The sequence below is a fragment of the Pan troglodytes genome, chromosome 22 (assembly GCF_028858775.2).
Source record: "Pan troglodytes isolate AG18354 chromosome 22, NHGRI_mPanTro3-v2.0_pri, whole genome shotgun sequence".
Lineage (NCBI taxonomy): Eukaryota > Metazoa > Chordata > Mammalia > Primates > Hominidae > Pan > Pan troglodytes.
Genome location: NC_072420.2, coordinates 32,788,026 through 32,805,645, shown reverse-complemented (window position 1 = coordinate 32,805,645; position 17,620 = coordinate 32,788,026). Strand labels below are relative to the sequence as shown.

The 17,620-nt window shown below is 42.5% G+C and overlaps 1 long non-coding RNA gene across 1 annotated transcript in view; it reads left to right on the top strand.

The window, feature by feature from the left end:
* LOC107970122 (uncharacterized) overlaps positions 1 to 9,279 on the top strand; it is a 160,081-nt gene extending 150,802 nt beyond the window's left edge. The window contains exon 3 of the long non-coding RNA XR_010154420.1: positions 9,185 to 9,279. This is a non-coding gene — a long non-coding RNA (uncharacterized LOC107970122). The remainder of the gene's footprint in view (positions 1 to 9,184) is intronic.
* Positions 9,280 to 17,620: the final 8,341 nt, after the last annotated feature.

Here is a 17,620-nt window from a genome sequence, read left to right as displayed (position 1 = left end):
GCAAGTACACTTACAAATACATTTGTGGGAACTGGGCCAGAATAGTTTCAATTAGAATTGTCCTAAAAATCTGAGAGCCTACAGGGCTTCTTACAACTCCCCAAAACAAGGTTCTCTCTGAGGGTCCCTCTCTGAAGGTAAATCACTCTGAATTGACCTTTCTATTAGCTGTTTGAGAATATGATCATTTTTAAAGGGTTCTGGGTTAGCTTCCTGGATCTAAGAAGCCCTTTATGAGAAAGTGGTGTGTGGTGTTGGTTGGCAGGAAAAAACAGGTAACATGTGAGCAAACTTTTGACAAGATTTCACACTCATGTTTTTTGGAGACCAATATATGTGCATGATAATAAGCAAAATCACAGCGCAAATTACTTATTGATCCAGTTTGTATATGTTGGTTCAGTTGCTTTAGCAGAGATAAAAATAAGAGTGACTTAAACAAGATGGAATGTTCATTTTTCTCTCCTTTAAAGTTTGAGCTGAACAGGGCAGTTTCGGGAGAGAGGATGGAGGGCAGCTGCTCTGATCTGGCAGGTCATACAGGGATCCAACTTCCTTTCATTTCACTGTTCTACCGTTCCCTTTGGTTACATCCTCATTAGGACTGGTTCATTACCCCAAGTTCACCTTCTAGCCTTGATAAAAGATGTGGAGGGCAAGCAGCTTCCCTGGCAGCTATACACACATCACTTCCATAGCATCCCATTTGCTGGAATTTAGTCACATGACCATGGTTAGGCACTGGGGAAACTGGGAAATGTAGTCTGAGTGGTTCTATAACTACCAGGAAGAAGGAAGCATGAGAGAGAGAGGTTCTCATGGGAGAACCATAGTCAGCAAACAGTAAATGATCTATGTTCCTACAAATTGATAAAACAAAAATTGTGTCTTATAAAGTCTCTAAATAGGGTGCTATAACTAATAACTGCCTTCGTGAGTGTTTTTCCATGCTAAAAGAGTTTATGCATGGTCTTCAGCCCTGGGGCCTCTCTGTGGCACCTCTGAAGGCTTCATAACCATTTACTTGCACAGCAGAGTGAGATGGGAGATGCCCTTTGTGAATCTGCCAATAGGCCATGTGCTGACTGGTCCCAAAGTCTGCCACGGAGAGCAGCCAAAGCCTTCAGAGGTCCTGAGCTGCACCATGACCCAGGGAAGAATTGAGGAGAAGAGGGAGTCCAAGATTGGCTTCCTCCACTGCTGCATCATCTGGGCCCCTGGGATGGCCAAATCTAAAATGCCTCTTATCGAAACCAAGCCTTCTACTTCTTCTTGTACCTCTCTCTACATCAAAGAATCAGGCCCCACTCCCTCCTCCACCTCTCCATCCCTCTTCCTACAGCTATCTCCATGGACAGCAAAAGAAAGTCCCATGCAACTGACAAGATAATCCCTTTAAGTGTCAGTTTGTGTTCGTGCTGCTTCTGTCTCCTCTTACCCTCATTTCAGGCAGGTGGCCAGGCTTGGCAATTTCTCACTGGAGAAGCAAGCTGAGGCCCAGAGAGGGCCCCTTGCTGCAGAGTGAGTGACATCCCTCGGGTCACAGATCAGACAGACCTCACTCAGGTGGTTGACCACCATTCTCTAGCCTCTCCCAGAGCCTGCCCAGTGGTGGATTAGAGTCCCCACTAGAGTCCTTACAGGCACTCAGGTTTCCACGGAAACTGCAGCATTGTCCTTGGCTGTCCAGGCAGATGCCTCACAATGTCAAAAAAGCAGGCTGGCTATCAGCGGGTGGTGAGTGTCCCGTGACAGCAGGGAGGGAGCGCCCAGGCATCGCCTGCAGGTCTGGGATGGCAGCTGAGGACCAGGGCAGTATCCCTGCAAGTTAAGCTGCTGCTAAAAATGGCAGCAGAGGCAAGGCTCATAAAGCAGAAGGGCATTCAGATTGAGGAGGCTGGCCTCCTCCCTTCTCTAGGGCCCATGGAGCCACTTGCAAGCAGTCAGCTGGCTGGTGCCATCCTGGGCAGCCTGACATTCCTCATCTGTGCACCTCACTGGCAGACTTCTAAGGAGATGGACGGATGAAGAGGAAGAGGACATGGGGGCAGGAGTAATGGAAAGAAGGAAGAGAGGGGACAGGAGAGAGGGAGGGAAAGAAGAAAGGGAAAGGATAAGAGGAAGGGGTAAGGGAAGGAAGGAAGGGAGGGAGGGAAGGAAGGAAGAGGGGAAGGAAGGAAGGGAGGGAGCAGAGGAAGGGAGGAAGGGAAAAAAGGGAGGGAGAGGAGGAAGGGTAGGAGAGAGGGAGGGATTGTCTCCTTAGCCCAGTTTAGGGGGCTCAGGCATTTCCAATTCATACTCCTCATCATCCCAAGTGTTCTGGGTTAAATTGTGCCTCCCTCTGACATGGTTTGGCTCTGTCCCCACCCAAATCTCATCTTGAATTCTCACATGTTGTGGGAGGGACCTGGTGGGAGGTAATTGAATCATGGGGCAGATCTTTCCCGTGCTGTTCTCATGATAGTGAATAAGTCTCATGAAATCTGATGGCTTTATAAGGGGTAGTTTCCGTGCACAAGCTCTCTCTCTTTGCCTGCTGCCATCCATGTAAGACATTGCTTGCTCCTCCTTGCCTCCCGCCATGATGGTGAGGCTTCCCCAGCCACGTGGAACTGTAAGTCCATTAAACCTCTTTCTTTTGTAAATTGTCCAGTCTCAAGTATGTCTTTATCAGTGGCGTGGAAACAGGCTACTACATCCTGCCTGCCAAAAAATGGTATTTGAAGCCCTAACCCTCAATATCTTAGAATGTGACCTTATTTGGAAATTGGGTCACTGCAAATGCAATTAGTTAAGGTGAGATCATCCTGGAGCAGAGTGGGCTCCTCATCCAATATGACTGTTTTTCTTTTTAAAAGACACAGAGGTGCAGGGAGAAAGCCACGTAAGGATGGAGACAGAGATTAGGGTGAGGCTGCTGCAAGCCAATGTCTGGAGCTACCAAAAGCTGGAAGAGGCAGGGAAGGACCCTTCCCCTACAGGTTTCAGAGAGTCCATGGCCCTCCTCACGATTTGATTTTGGCCTTCTGGCCTCCAGAACCAGGAGGCAGTAGACTTCTGTTGGTCTAAGCCCCCCAGGTTGTGGTACCTTTGCCATGGCAGCCCTAGGGAACCTGGATACCAGGTATTCTGACTATCTTCAATCTTACAGTTTTCTTGGAATGAGAGCTGGGGACTTTGGAGAAGGTGACCCCATCATGGAGCTGGGAGATCCTGGTCAGTCATCACCTCCCCTCTTGGGGGTTTGTAGCCACAAGAATGGTGCTCAGTGAAGAGCCCACTTGTAGGGAGGTGACAGAAGAGTGTGAGCCCTGAGCAAGGACATGGGCAGTTGATGGACCATTCGCATCCCATGCAGCTGGAGCAGTCAGCTGACCATGGCCCTTGCTGCAGAGTGGCTAGTGGACACTAGGACAGTGCCCTGCAGCTTTGGAGTGGCCATGTGTTTGGAATCTCTTCAACTCCCTTCCTTCTGGCTTCTTCCACTTCTACCTCTCTACACAAAAGCTCTCATCTCCTCTCCCACAGTTGATTTTGCAGCCAATTCCAGAGTCCTTGGTTGTCTATTAGAATTGGAGAATAAATCAAAGACCACAGGAATTACCAAAAAAAAAAAAAAAGATAGGGGCTCACATTCCCACAGTCTTCCCTGGAGGGGAAGGAGGCTCTTCTTCCAAAATGCACTTGCTCCTTGCAAGAGATGGGGTGCTTATATTCTCGCCTGGGAAAGAGTTTCCTCCCCCCTCCTCCCACCAAGAGCCAAATGACACCAAAAACAAAGATCAGTTTGGAAGGAGAGGAGAGGGTGGGGCAGGCAGTCTGCCTCTCTCAAGTCAACCATAAAAATTATGTCTTCCTTCTTCTTGTGGTCAGGAAAATAATCTCAGGTTGAAAATTTTTAGACGTTTATCTGGATGGAAACTCTGACTTCAAGGCTACTCAGTGGCCTTCACATTAATAGGCCTCTGCTTCTAAAATAGGTTGAAAATCCCTCCACATTAGTGAAGTGGGGGTGCAGGTGGAGGTGCAGCAGCAGCGCTCATGGAACAGGAGCTCTGAGCTTTCCAGATGCCAGGGCAAGGCATGGGAGTCCCATTCTGTCCATCAGAAATGTTGTTTGAGTGCCAATCACCATAAAAACTGTTAACCAAGGATCAAGCCCATGCACTCTATCAAAAATACTGTCTATAAAAACTGACTTGAGTCCTTCTCTCAAAATACCATTTCCTGAGCCCCTCCACAGATCAATCGAGTCTCAATTTCTTGGCCAATAGGGTGCAGGGATCTGAGTTTTCTCAAAAGCTTTCCAGGTGACTCTGATATACTGTGAGCATGAAGTTCACTGGTCTAAGGTCTGTTTACAGAAAGTTAAAGAGAGGAAGAACTCTTACTTACCAAGGTGATTTTTTTCTAGAGCAGGAATACAGAGCAACACTTCCCAGAAGGAAAAGACATTCACCCATTGGCCTCCTGGAAAACTTTGTTTCCCTTTTTCTTCCTTGTAGCTTATGAGTCAAGAAGTTTCCCCCGATTAGTCAGGGTTGCGGGATTGATAAGAACAGTCCCATCAGTTTGAACCATGGCCCTTACAAGGGTGAAAAGAAGCTGGTATGGAGTCAATTGCTTCTTGACATGTGCAATAAATCTGACTGAGGAAGCAGCTCAGTTTCCAAACTGAAGAACTCCAAACCAGGGCTATTGGTCTCGCAGAACTCCTGAATGTTCAGATGATCACACACCTCATTGATCTTGTCCAAGATAGCCTATCTTGCTAGGAACAAGACTGCAATTAAAACGTGAGACTCATAAGAGAGGAGTACAAATCCTACTCTCTTATGGAGACGGCAAAAAGAAATAAAAGCATTGAGGCCAGTTGCAGTGGCTCACGCCTATAATCCCAGCACTTTGGGAGGCCGAGGCAGGCGGATCATGAGGTCAAGAGATCAAGACCATCCTGGCCAACATCGTGAAACGCCATCTTTACTAAAAATACAAAAATAAGCTGGGCATGGTGGCATGTGCCTGTAGTCCCAGCTACTCAGGAGGCTGAGGCAGGAGAATCGCTTGAACCTAGGAGGCGGAGGTTACAGTGACCCAAGATCGTGCCACTGCACTCCAGCCTGGTGACAGAGGGAGACTCTGTCGACAAAAAAAAAAAAAAGCGTTGAAAAATCAAAGAGCAAGTATGATGCAGAATGGAGAGAGAAGTGCATCTATATGCTCAAGTTCCTGGGATGCCCCTCCCTGGTGAGCTAGCTGCCCCTGCCAACTTCACCCAGAGTTATTCATAATGACAATGGCTGCCACTATGGAGGCCCACCATGTGCCAGGGACTAAGGTGCAGACTTTTGTAAATACCATCTCGACTTTTTGTAATAGCACTACCATTTTCCCCATCCTATAGAAGGAAACAAAGAAACAGCAACAAGAAAAAACTCACAGGTCCAGAGAGGTAAAATAATACACTCGAGGCCATTTAGCCAGTGGCATGCTGGTGTACAAATCCCGATCTTTCTAAGTCCCAGGACAGCTATTCTTGCCACAAAGTCTCCCACCATGTCTTACACTTAGGGAGCCATCCAGGTCAGAACCTGCATGAGAGATTCCATCTCCTTTACTACTCTGAAGAATTTTATTGCTACACGTTGGACTTCTATAACAAAATTTTTCCATAATACAATGGCTTAAATGAGATAAAGGTTTCTTCCCTTTGAAAAAGTCCTGGCAAGAGGCTCAGGGTCGCAGGTGAACTCTGTGTGGACCCAGGCTCTTATCATCTTGTTGCCTTACCATCTGTACAGGCTTCTTCTTGAACAAATGATCAAAGGTGACTCTCCACCACCTCCACATTCCAGCCCAGGAGAGAGGGAAGAGGAAGGAATGCAGTGTATGCCCCTTTCCTTTTATAGGAACACCCTAGAAATTGCACACACTGTTTTCCTCACATCCCAGTGGGCTTGAACCTGACCATACAATTAGTCATATTTAGCCCCAAGAGAGGCTGGATAACTTAGTTTTTGACTGGATTGATCAAGCTGAAACTTTTATTACTATAGAAGGGAGTGAAAGATATTGTGGGAGGCAATAGCAGTCCCCACCACTATAATAAATGGAAAAGATTTCTTTTCTTTTTTTTTTTGAGACGGAATCTTACTCTGTCACGCAGGCTGGAGTGCAGTGGCACAGTCTCGGCTCACTGCAACCTCCATCTCCCGGGTTCAAGTGATTCTCCTGCCTCAGCCTCCTGAGTAGCTGGGACTACAGGTGCATGCCACCACACCCGGCTAATTTTTGTATTTTTAGTAGAGGCGGGGTTTCACCATATTGGCCAGGCTGGTCTGGATCTCCTGACCTCATGATCCACCTGCCTAGGCCTCCCGAAGTGCTGGGATTACAGGCGTGAGCCACCGCACCTGGCCTTTAAAGATTTCTTAACTAGAGCACATACAGAAAAAATGGAAGCTTGTCCTGGGAGTGGGAATCACCAGCTGACCTGTCTTCCAGCTTGTGCTCATGGTCTCCATAGTAACTGCTCTATTTGGATCCTCAAGCCGAAGGACTACTTCACCTGTTTCATCATTGGTTTCTTTAGCCCCTGTCTCTTTCTAATACCATTTTTCTGCATCAACAGCATTCTAAGTTGCATTGTAAATTGCAAATCTAATTACGTCACTTCCCTGCTTAAATCCTTTTGATGGCTCTTCACTGCCTGTAGGATCAAATCCAATCCACTTAGCAAAGCATTAGTATCTTGGTCAGTTTTTAACTCTCATCTTCTGCTGCCCCTACATTATTACTCTAAGCTCTGAGCAGATGGAGACATCAGCAATTGTTCAAATGCTACACTCTCATCCTTCTTTGCTTTGGATGTGATGTTTCTTCTGCATGGAAAGCCCTTCCCTGCTTTGTCCTTCTGATAAGTGGATTCAGCTCAATCTTCCAGGGTTGAGGCTCAAGATGTAGCTTAAATATTCTTCCTTTGTGCAGCTAAGCTCCCCCTGAAGCCCTCAGGCAGAGTCAGTCAAAGAGAGTAGTGGAAAGATGCCAGGTGTTATAATCAGTGGGATCTAGACGCAGAGCTCGTCTCTGCCACTTACTAGCTGAGTGAACATGGGCAATTTCTTAAACCTCATTTTTCTTATCAATATGACAGAGCTAATCATACCTACACCATGACTTTACTGTGAAAAATAAAATATGCATTATATAATCCCTGACACATAAAAGATGTTCAGCTCTTCCAACTATTATTAATATTATGACTCTGTATATGATTTAAGGTAAAGCTAAGCTGCTGTAACAGAAATACCCTAATAGAACTTCTGGGGAAATTGAATGATCTTGATCTTGATAGTGGTTTGGGTTATGTGGGTGTAATATTTGTCAAAGCTTAACAACTACACACTTAAGATTTATGCATTTCATTGTATGTAAGTTTTTTCATCAGAAGAAAAAGTCTAGTTAATAATTTGCATGCCAAAGTATTTAGGTTGAAATGTAGAGAGGTCTGCAATATACTTTGAATTTTGTTCAAAAATTAAGAAGGACCGATGAGTGAATAGATGGGTGGAAAAATAGGTAGGTCTATAATTTTAAAAAGGAAAGTGCAGTAAAATTTTAATGGTATAATTTAAGCTGTGGATATATAAATGTCTATTGTACAATTTTTTTTAGCTTTTCTATATGTGTGAACATTTTCATAATAAAAATGAATAAAAAGACCCCATCATAAAGTGGTTTTAAAATTATAGCTGTTTCTCCTCCTCCTCAAGTAACAGTTCTAAAGTGAGTGGGCCAGGTTCGTGGGCAGTTCTGTTCCATCTGCCCATTCAAGAGTGCCAGGCTTGTGGGCAGGGACTCAATTTCTTCCAGGTTGTCAAGTCTTTGCTGCATCATCCTCTAGACCCAATGGCATTGTCCTCATCTGTGGTCAATGTTGGACTATTTTGCCCCAGTTACAAGGGGAAAAGAGGCAGGAGGTATGCCCATCTCCTAAGCCTAGACCCAGCAGAGGTAGACATGACTTCTGTCTACATGCCATTGGGAGAAGTGAGTCATGTGGCCACATGTAACCTCAGAGGAGGCTGGGAATTATTGAACTCTACACTCAGGAAGAAGGGGAGTGTCCTTCACTCCGTGCTCTCTGAGAACCCACCAGGAGCTATTTGCCACATGGAATTGTTGTCATTTGAAGAGTCCTAGCGGACTGCAAATACCTTGAGGGCAGAAATAGTGTTTTGCGTATCTTTGATCACCAAAACCAAATATGGGGCCTGAAATAAGTCTTAAAGAAATGTTTGCTGAACAAATCAATGTGTGAATGAATACATAAATAAATGAAATGAAGTATTAATAGTACTTTCTTGGACCACACATTTGTTAGTATGAATCTACTTTTATCCATGAAAAACAAGCCCTCTCGATGTTATAGATCTGTAATATGCCAACTCATTCTAATCAAGTAATTCCATATCAACTTACGCCTTCCTCCCATCCCACCTCCCTCAAATTTGGCTTCATGAGAGATGAGAATTACCATTTATACAAATTTACTAAACACAATCTCAGATGCCTTGGAAGGAAAATATTTGATCTGATTAAGAATGGAAACTATTTTTCACATTATTAAAGCACTTGAGTAGCACTGATTGGATTAAAATAATGTGAACTGGCACATGAAAATTGTCTACTTATTATAATCGACCCATAAGACTTCTACGTGGTTACTTGTTTCTTAAAAATCTATGTAAATATTTGGAAGTAATTTTATTGTGTTTCTTCCACTATATTCTGCAATTCTAACTTTCATTAACTCATATTGAACTCTTTACCAATTGATCCAAATTACTGTGTTTTTATTGTACTTCCCCAACATTTAATCTGGGATTTAAAGAAACATGATACTATTGTAGATGGTATTTAGCTCAAGTATTAATTGGATCACTATTGAAAAAGCAGAATAGGAAATCTAATTTTCTCTCTTGTGTTTGATGGATTTGTCTTATGAAAGCTGCAGAACTGTCCTTCCCAGTTCTCATGTTATTTCTTTCTGTGAGATTCCGGGGCCTCCTGCTTTTCTGTGTTTACATCAAGACCTCTACTTGTCATTCTGTAATAAATAGAGAATTTCCTGGGCTCTTTTAACTGGATCTCCTTGTGTCTGTATATTGGAATTTATTTTCAGCAGACTGATATGATATGGAAATGCCAGCTCAGAAGATGTGGTGAGCTTTGATAATTCAGGAATTGACTGACAGAAGGAGGACCTCATTTGGGCAGGTATGAACCTGGGGTATGTGCCTGATAAGAGGCACATGTGATGCAGAAAAGGGAGATACCTCTAGAAGAGGATAAACAGCAAGTGGGAGGGTTTAACCTGGTTTGGGGATGAGGTAGGAAAGGCTCCAAAGGGAAACTAGGAGGTCAGACAGTTCTAAGTGTGCAGCGGCTGAGAAGAGACCGGTTGACCAGAAAAGGAGGAAAAACAGAATGTCCCCAGGTTCTAGGATGAAGATTGCTAATCGCTTTTCATGGGAGTTCTGGCCAGGTGAGTTGATGCTGGGATTCTACTTTGAAGGTTGCAAGGTTCGGGTGTCTACAAGATCCTCCTCACTTCTGACACCAACAACAAATTGAAGGTCCCCAGGACCATCTCAGATTCAATAATTTGCTAGCAAGATGCACAGAACTCAGAAAAGTCATTATATTCATGGTTATGCTTTATTACTCATGAAAGGATACAGATTAAAATCCTCCAAGGGAAGAGGCGTATAGGTCAGATTTTAGAAGTCATTAAACATGAGTCGTGCAGAGAGCACCTCTCAGATACAACATTTGACATCATGCACAGAGTATTATTAACCAGGAAAAACTCACCAGAGTCTTGGTGTGCACAGTTTTTATTGGGACTTGTTCATGTAGACATGATTGACCATCTGCTGGGCTGACCTTGGTCACCAGCACTTCCAGAGGTCAGGTTGATACTGTGTGGTTCAAAGTCCCCACCATAAATCACACTGATAACATAGACCCTTTGGGCTATCCCAAGCCCCCCATATAAACAAAGGCATTCTTTTTTTCTTTTTTTTTTTTTTTGAGATGGAGTCTCGCTCTACCGTATAGGCTGAAGTGCAGTGGCGTGATCTCAGCTCACTGCAAGCTCTGCCTCCTAGGTTCACACCATTCTCCTGCCTCAGAAACATTTCAAGGGCTTAGAAGTTACCTCTCATGTGCTGAGGGCAAAAGTCAAACCTCTTTTGGACAAGGTGAATTATTTACTGCACAGGAGTCCTTCTTGATCAGGGAGATCTATTCCCAGGGCAGATCAGAGGATAAAATCTGTGGCAGAATATCAGACCAAAATGAAACTGTCCTTGTATCCAAGGGGCAATCTCAGGATCATTACAGGGGATAAAGGCTCAAAGTCTGGTCAGGGAAGATGGGCAGTAATGAGAAAGGAGCTGTACCTAAGGCTGAGATACCGGGAGCTTGTTCTGATTTGGGTGCTTATCCTATGATGCTTGGATGGGTCCTTCTGCTTAAAATATCCAGGACTGGGAAGACTGAAAACGCTTTTTAAAAAAATCCAAGCAGATAGATGCTTGAATCACATTGGTTGTGATTACTAATCGAGCACCTGAAAATTTCTAAGCTATATATAGCTTGACCTGGTCATAAAGAAGATAGTTATATCTAGAATGACTGACACCCATAATGTGCCGATGTCCTCCCTAAGTGAGGATGGTCTTGGGGACACGTGGACTTTGGACAGCCACAGAGGCCTGGGTGTGGGAGTAGGCTGTAGGCTCCCAACTGCATCCAAGAAGACAAGCTTCTCTTCTCCTTGGGGTGGGAAGAAGGAGTGACCACAGGTGAGCTCAAGGTTCCTCAAGATTATTCATAAGCTCATGAATAGCAAGGTCTGCTGTCATGCCTGCCTTGCCAGAAGAGTCCAATCCAGAACCAAGCTCTTCCTCCATTCCTCAGGGTAGGCCATATTGGATCAGGATGAGATTACTGAGTATTGAGTATCTCTAGGACAAAAATAAGGTAGAGAATCCTTCTAGAAAGACTTCAGGGCTGTGTGTGGTGGCTCAAGCCTGTAATCCCAGCACTTTGGGAGGCCGAGGCGGGTGGATCACTTGAGGCCAGGAGTTCGAGACCAGCCTGGCCACATGGCGAAACCCCATCTCTACTAAAAATACAAAAAATTATCTGGGCACTGTAGCTTACACCTGTAATCCCGGTTGCTTGGGAAGGCTGAAGCAGGAGAATCGCTTGAACCTGGGAGGTGGAGGTTGCAGTGAGCCAAGACTGCACCACTGCACTCCAGCCTGGGAGACCCTGTCAAAAAAAAAGAAAAGAAAGGAAAGAAGGAAGGAAAGAAAGAAAGAAAGAGAAAGAGAGGGAGGGAGGGAGAGAGAGATGGAGGAAGACTTTAGCAGAGACTGTAGCCAACACAACCTCTGTAATAAATAGTGAATTAGTACTTAGGATCCGGTTGTCTCTCTACCTCCTAACCAGAACAGACTCCAACCATGACCTTCGTATCAGGTGTGTTTCCAGCTTTCTCGGCGCTATTCCTGATCACTTTCTCTGGGTCACCAGGGATTCTAGACTTCTCTGAAGCTTTGAAACCTGTCAGGTTATGATTGGTCAGGTCCATCCCATACAAGTGGTTAAATATTTTGAACATCACTTCTAGCTGGGTCCTTTCTTTATCTTCCCGATCAAGGGCTTTCTCTTCTCAAAGAGGACTCCTTGGTCTTTCTGATAGACTAGGATTGCTCCAGAAGCACTTTATGAAATCTTCCACTCCACTCCTTGGATGGTGATCTCCCCTGCCTCCTTCCCCAGAACTTCACAAACCCTAAGGATTCATCTCTGGACAATGAGCAAATCTTCACTGGCTTCACTTTAGCTCAGCACCTAATGCAGTGTTTGGTTCTGAAAAGCCTCCTTTGTGTGTGAGGAACTGTTCTGAAATCTCCCGACAAGAAAGTGAGTCACGTTATTTTGCATTGTATGGGAAATCCATACCATTTCTCCCCCTACGAGTAAGGCTAATCACTGCCAATTCATGGGGATGTTGTGAAAATGAGCCATTTGGGAGGATGCCAAAATAGGCAAAGAAAAGAGGAAAGCAAATTGGCCTGATGGATTTGGTGGCATTAAATAACAGAGATGGAAGCATAGCAGCGCACTTAGTAGTATAATGTTTTTAATCCTTGCTCAGAATGTTTATTTAAGAGAGAAGTTACTTAGATTTGTGCCATTTGTTAATATGATTATATCACCCTTAAAATTTTTAATTTTTGACTAGATAATATATGCACATGTTTTAAAACTCAAAATGATAGGAAAATGCTCACATTAAGAAGTCTGGCTCCTAATCTCCTCCCACTACCCTCCCCCACAGGTAACTACTTTCATCAGTTCCTTTTATATCATTTCATGCTTTTTTTTTAGTGCAACTACAAACAATAAACTTTCTGCTTTGATTTGAGGGCTGCCACACTAGAAGGCAGAACTTGTCTTCACTCTATAAGCTCAAATTAACAGATACATTCCCAGCCTCCCCCGCAGCTAGGGTGAAGGCATAAGATTTAGGCTCAACCAATGCAAAACACCCTCCCCAGACTTTGAATTGAAAGGTGGCGACAAACCGAAGCAGACATAGTGAAGAATCTTCTCTAGGGCAGCAGCAGCCATATCTGATTTCCAGACACAGCAGCGCTAGTGTTTCAAGCTGCAGCGTCTTGGGTTCAGGGTCGGGGGATCTGCAGCATACACTAAGGCATTTGCAGAGCCAGATTAATGGTTAATCTAATGACTTAAATTTGGAGGTGCCTTACTATAACAAGCCTCTTCCAAGGCCTAGGAGGGTGTTCCAGAAATGTGTTCACATGTTTTTATAAAAGCTGCAAAAGCAAGATATTTGAACTGTAATTTGTTAAGGCTGATCATTGTCTCCATCCACTCCAACGTACCATTTGTCACACTTCCTTTCATGCCATGTGGTGTTGGAGTGGCTGTGGCATTTTTGGGGACAAACTAAGGGGAAGATGCATTAGGATACATTTCATTTGAGTTCAGTGTGGCATCATTTTTCTGTGGTTCCTAATTACTTCTACAGTCTGCTGGCCTCCCCGGGGTCAGAATGGCTGCCAGGAAATTTCTACTGTCCACTCTGCCAAATTCACAAACTTCATGATATGAAGGTTCTGGGACAGAAATTGAGTTGCAATATAAATATGTCCTGAGTACCACGCTGTGGAATTACGTGGGGAGTGGAGGGGAAACAAGATCCAAAATGCATGCCGCTAGAAGCTAGTCTGTGGAAAACCCTTCTAGATGCTCAGATTGCAGATGAAACTTGATAGAGGCTGTTCCAAATTTAACAACAATCCTATAACTTTACATGACAATGCCCATAGTGAGTATGAAGTTAAAGGAGACTTTTCTAAATCATAATTAATGTAAAACAAATTTGGATCTCGGACAGATGATCAAGATTGACATTATCAGTGACAGCATATAATATGATGGGATGAAAATGGCATTTTGCCTCTGTGGCCTTCCTCCCAAAGGCCCATAACCCCAGTCTAACCAAGAGAAAAATGTCAGACAAACCCAAATGGAGGGACGTTCTACAAAATACCTGACCAGCACTCCTCAAAACGGTCAAGGTCATCAAAAACATAGAAAGTCTGAGAAAGTGGCACAGTCTGGAGGAGGCTAAGGAGATAGGATGATTAAATGTAGTATGTTATCTTGAATGAGATCCTGGGACAGAAAAGGAGATGAGAAAACATCTAGGGAAATGTAATTAAAATATGGAATTTAGTTAATAATAATTTATCAATATTGGTTCATTCATTGTAACAAATATACAACAGAGGAAACTGGGTAAGAAATATGAAAGAACTCTTTGTACTATCTTCACAACTTTTTGTAAGTATAAAACTATTCTATATTAAAAAGATTACTTAAAAAAGAAATTTGGATAAACCATGCTAAAAGAAAGACCAAATTATCTATTCTTTCTACAGAAAATATTATAAAATTACATTTTATAACCATATTCTTACATAGCCTATTATTGACTGTTTCTCCTCCCCAAATTTATATATCGAAGCTAACCCCCTGTTGTGACTATATTTGTAAGTGGGCATTCGAAAATTAACTTGGTGTAGACGAGGTTGTGAGGGGCAAAGCTTGACCAAGCTGATACCCTAATTTTGACTCCCAGCCTCCAGAATTGGGAGAAATAAATGTCTGTTGTTTTATCCACCTCGTCTATGACATTTTGTTATAGCAGCCCAAGCTGACTAAGACACAGCCAAAAGCAAAATTGAAAAATACATTGAGGCCGGGCACAGTGGCTCATGCCTGTATTTCCACTACTTTGGGAGGCTGAGGCAGGTGGATCTCCTGAGGTCAGGAGTTTGAGACCAGCCTGACCATTATGGTGAAACCCTGTCTCTACTAAAAATACAAAAAGTAGCCGGGCATGGTGGCGTGTGCCTGTAATCCCAACTACTTGGGAGGCTGAGACAGGAGAATCACTTGAACCTGGGAGGCAGAGGTTGCAATGAGCCAAGATTGCACCACTGCACTCCAGCCTGGGCGACAGAGCAAGACTCTGTCTCAAAAAAGAAAGAAAGAGAGAGAGAGAGAGAGAGAGGGAGGGAGGGAGGGAGGGAGAGAGAGAGAGAAAGAAAAAGAAAGAAAGAGAGAAAGGGAGAAAGAAGGAAAGAGAGAAAAATACGTTGTAGAGTGGTGTCAGGCAAAAAATTAAAATATGTAGTATTTCTAAATTTCGTGATGCTTATATGGGGCATTTGGGAGGTAATTTGGTTTAGATAAGGTGTAAATATTTAACTTTAATGATATTAAATTGGGATTTTTTTTCTCATGATGAATATTTACTTTGGTGCCTAATTTTCTGTTTATGATTTTTATTTTTTCGTTAGAATGGCTCCCAAAACCCAGCTGAGTCTCTGGGTGTGTATACCCAGCAGCAGGCAGTGTGTCATTGCTGTGTCAGTTCTATGGTGTGATGTGCGGAACTGGTACTGGAATGTAGACATCAAGGCTGGTTCTTCGGCTCTCCCAAAGGCCAAAGATATCTATTTAAATATCATTTAAATAAACCCCTTTATTGCTTAAATCATCTATAATTTGTTTCTGTTGCATATAAATAAGCATTTGATGAATCAGTTGGGCACCATTTAAAGAAGTGGGTCTTAGCCCTGGCTGCACATCAGAATCAAATTCCAAGGGAGTGGAGGGGACCAGGGGTTGAAATGTACTGATGCCCAATCCCAGACAGATTGACAGCATCTCCAAGGCATTGGTAGTATTTAAATTTTCCAAAGATGATTCTTTTTTTTTTTTTTTTTTATTCAGTCAGGGTTGAGAACCGCCAAATGAGTTTGGTTTCCTGGTGGTCCCAATCAGGTATTTATTTTATGGAGTCCTAATTTTGTGACCATTGTTACAAAATCCTTGGTAGCCGTGATACATGCTCAGAAGTGTAAAACAGACCATCTGGGAGCTTTCAGTCTGAACATCCTAGAGTGGGGCCGGGGTGTCTGGGTCTCCTTTAAGGAAAAACCAAAGAGAAGTGAGTGCCAACTGTCGGCACCGGGAAATGAGTGAAGGATGCTCAGGACAGCTGTATTTTGCTGTCACATCTAGGGGTACTGAGAGATTCCGAGAGGGTGTTCTCCAAATCCCCAGAAGCTTCAGACAAATTTGAGTCTATAAAAAACCTTCTATCAGAACTCTTAGTTTTGACATTAATGGGGAAAAAGATGATCTTAAATGGCCTATAGACCCGAGTCCCTGTCCTCATGGAGGAGAAATACAAGAGACTAGCAATTATTTGTGTGACTGTTAAGAAAACAGAAAGAAAAGATTCTGCTCACAAAAATATAAGGTATTGAGGGGTTAAAAAAAAGTCTACAGAATCTAGAAGCAGAGATCTAAAAACTTTATTGAATAATAATTTTTAAATTTTTTAAAAATCTACTTCATAAAGTAGACACAACAGCATTTGGGAAAGTTTAACATTGTAAATATGTTTATTCAACCCAAACTAACTATATATATTCATTACAATTACAGTCTCTATCCCAATAAAATCATTTCTGGAACTTGATAATGATTTTAAAGTTAATTTGGCAGAATGTGTGAAACTGGTTAGTTTTTTAAAAAGAAAAAAATAAAGATGGGTATTTGTTTTTCCAGATATTAAAACATATTTTAAAAGAAAATATAAATAAAATGATACTATCTTAGAAACAATAGATAGGTATAAAAAGCACAGCTACATCCCTGATTGTGTATAAGTAATGAGGATGAGCTAAAGATGCTGTTCCAATTAAGTGAGGAAGAATGAACCATTTGATAAATGGATTTGGAATAATTAGCTATCTGGGAAAAAAAAAGTGAGATTCCCTCCTCATAACATGTAATAATTTGCATATGATTTACATATTTTTTTTAAAACATAAGAGTACTGAGAGGAAAAAGAAGTATAATTTTATGTAAACTTGTAGTAAGAAAAACTTTTAAAGCATAACACCAAAGGAAAAATCAATAAAGTAACATATTGGGAAATAGGATTATAAAAAATATTTTACCCATAAATTTTTTAAAAACATGAATAAAAACACAAAAGGTAAATCACATCTGGGAAAATAGCTGTGACAAATTACAAAAACAGGGTTTAATATCCTTAAAATACAGAGAGTTCTGACAGACAACAAGAGAAAGCCCTGTAAAAAAATAAATGGGAGGTCAGGCGCAGTGGCTCACGCCTGTAATCCCAACACTTTGGGAGGTCAAGGCGGGCAGATCACTTGAGGCCAGCAGTTAGAGACCAGCCTAGCCAACATGACAAAACCCCGTCTCTACTAAAAATACAAAAAATTAGCCAGGCGTGGTGGCGGGCACCTGTGATCCCAGCTACTCAGGAGCCTGAGACAGGAGAATCGCTTGAACTTGGGAGGTAGAGGCTGCAGTGAGCCAAGATTGTGCCGCTGCACTCCAGCCTGGGCAACAGGAGTGAAACTCCATCTATAAATAAATAATTAAATAAATAAATAGGATAGAATAAGAACCAACTATTCTTCCAGTAAGTACAAATAGCCTATTAATGGATGAAAAAAAGTATTCAAACTCATTAATGAATAGAATGCACACGAAACAAAGAGGAGACACTTTTTGCCTAACGGGTTGACAAAGAGAGTGTGGAGAAGACAGTTCACCCCCAAGAAATATAAACTGATAGGTCATTTCTGGAAAACAGTTTGGCACTATGTCTCCGAAGTCATACTAATATGCATGTCCTTTGACCCAGCAATGTCCTTTTGTTTGTTAAAAGCACAAAGAGATAAGGATGTTTAGATATCTGCGAAACGAAAGAATCAATTTTTTAAAAGAATTATATTTTCAACATTTCAAAAACAGATTGGAGTAGGCATCATAGACAAACCAGAATTTTGTTGAACTTTCTTTATGGTTTACTATTGTTTTTCTTTTTTCATCTGAACGAGACAAGGGAATGAAGTGACTAAGAAACCATAATATTTTCACTGTTATCTTCAAGTCT